The sequence below is a fragment of the Trachymyrmex septentrionalis genome, unplaced genomic scaffold, assembly GCF_001594115.1.
Source record: "Trachymyrmex septentrionalis isolate Tsep2-gDNA-1 unplaced genomic scaffold, Tsep1.0 scaffold1, whole genome shotgun sequence".
In the NCBI taxonomy this organism is placed as follows: domain Eukaryota; kingdom Metazoa; phylum Arthropoda; class Insecta; order Hymenoptera; family Formicidae; genus Trachymyrmex; species Trachymyrmex septentrionalis.
Genome location: NW_017304123.1, coordinates 797,595 through 799,528, shown reverse-complemented (window position 1 = coordinate 799,528; position 1,934 = coordinate 797,595). Strand labels below are relative to the sequence as shown.

The following is a 1,934-nucleotide window of genomic DNA, read 5'->3' as shown; positions in this document are numbered from 1 at the left end:
AAATGTCCACCTTGCGCCATGATACATCCATCGAGCTTTCTTCTCAAATATTGACGTACACGCTCAAAAATACCAGGTGTGTTACGCATTGCCTCGTATGAAGCAACTATTCGATTCCTCAAATTATCCTCATTCTCAATTGGGACGGTATAAACCAATGATTTCAGATGCCCCCAAAGGAAACGATCCAAAGGATTTAAGTCCGGTGATCTAGGAAACTTTGACTTTGTCACTTTATTTACGACTGTGCGAATGGTAACTCACGTGAAGCGAGGCATATTTACGCAGGAAGATGTCTCCAACGCAATTTCGTCGAACATTTGCGAACATTCACCTGTATTTCGGGAACTAAGCCGTTCAGGACACGTGTTTACATGGTTACCGTTTTACTCGAAATAAACCAAAGAATCTCTGTCGAGTCTCTCAGATTAGCAAATTTACGTTTAGGTTTAAGTCGTTTTCTAGTACATTCGCTTTCATTTATCCGCTGCACTTCGCCGTGGATCGTCCTGGCCAAGCGCGCACTTCTGGAAGTCTGGTTGAGCGCAGCGTAGAGTCGACGCGCGTGCATTCGTCGCCGATCCTCCGACAGGTCGGCCGTCTCTCTCTCTCTCTCTCTCTCCCCCCCCCTCTCTTTCTCTCTTTCGCGCGCGTCGAAGAGACTGCCGCCGGTAGGGGGCGCGCTCGTGGCACGCTCGGATGAAGTCCGGCTCGTCGAGCCAGATAGCCGTGAGTACGTCCGCGGTGCGGACCGATCGCGCCGCGCGCAACGCTGCCGGTTCTACGCGCTTCTCGCGCAGAAGAAACGCGTTTGTTCTGTCGAGCGTCGAAGACAACGGAAGCAAGAAACACGCGCTCCCACTCGCGCTCGGTGCGATCGGTGAGAGATTATTCGACGAGAAAAAGAGAGAGGGGCAATCGTCGTTTCGCGAGCTCTCGTAAGAAAAGCTGGATCGTGACAGCTGGAGTCGCCGCAACCCGCGAGAAGAACACCTCTTACTTTTCTCAGCGCAGCGACCTGTCGCCCGGGCGGCAACGGAGTTTGCGTCGCTTCGCAGCAAGTCCGTATCATCGCGGATACGTTTCGAGCGTAAATATTCAGCGTCAAGTGTGTATACGCGTGTGTATGTGCCTACGTGCGCGTGTGCATCCCGCAAGGTGTGCAATCTACGTAATTCTCGGCGAGACAAGAGAGTTTTCCCATCTGTGTGCCGTGCGACGCGACGCGACGCGTGTTTCGGAGCGGAACCGGGAGACGGGACGGCCAATCGCTCTCTTCCTTCCGCCCGAATGTGGAATGCGCTACGTGTCGGAATGCATGGCACTCGAAGGAATCGTCGTGAGGCTGTGGCAGGAATAAACTTTCGGTGAATATATCGACGACAGGTTTGTCCCCCCCCCCTCACCACCCCCCCTCCCGTGATCGACGGATTCTCGATCGTAATCCGGAGCCGCGTTACTCCGTTTTTTCTTCCTCGGTGAGTTTCATGGATTACAATCAGACTTGTATAAATCGTCATTCAAGTCTCCCCCTCCCCCCTTTCAGACAGACTCGGGAGTGCTCACTGCGATCGTAAATCTCGACCGGCTTTGCCAACAATTCCAACGGCACACATCGTATCTACAACCGACGGCAATTCTCTACGATCGTCGCAGATTCTTCGACCAGTTCCACCTGCAATCTGCAGCTGCATCTCCTCCTCCATCGGTTTCTTCCGCAGCGAATCTTCTCCGCCGCAGACCCATCCGATCTTGCCGAGCCTGCCTTGTTTCTTCTGACGTGAGCTACGATCTTCTTTCGCAGCAGATACATTGAAAGACTTGTTTTAACGGAAGTTTCGACGGAAGTTTCGTTTAAACGGAAAAATAAGGAATATCGGCGGACAAAAGTGTTTTGGACCAAAAAAAAAAAAAATAAAAAAGAATACTTTTTC

General features: G+C 51.8%; 1 protein-coding gene across 3 annotated transcripts in view; it reads left to right on the top strand.

Moving 5' to 3' along the window:
• Positions 1-1,934, top strand: part of LOC108752628 (probable Ras GTPase-activating protein) — a 164,583-nt gene that overhangs the window by 76,041 nt on the left and 86,608 nt on the right. The gene's annotated exons all lie outside the window — the stretch shown is intronic.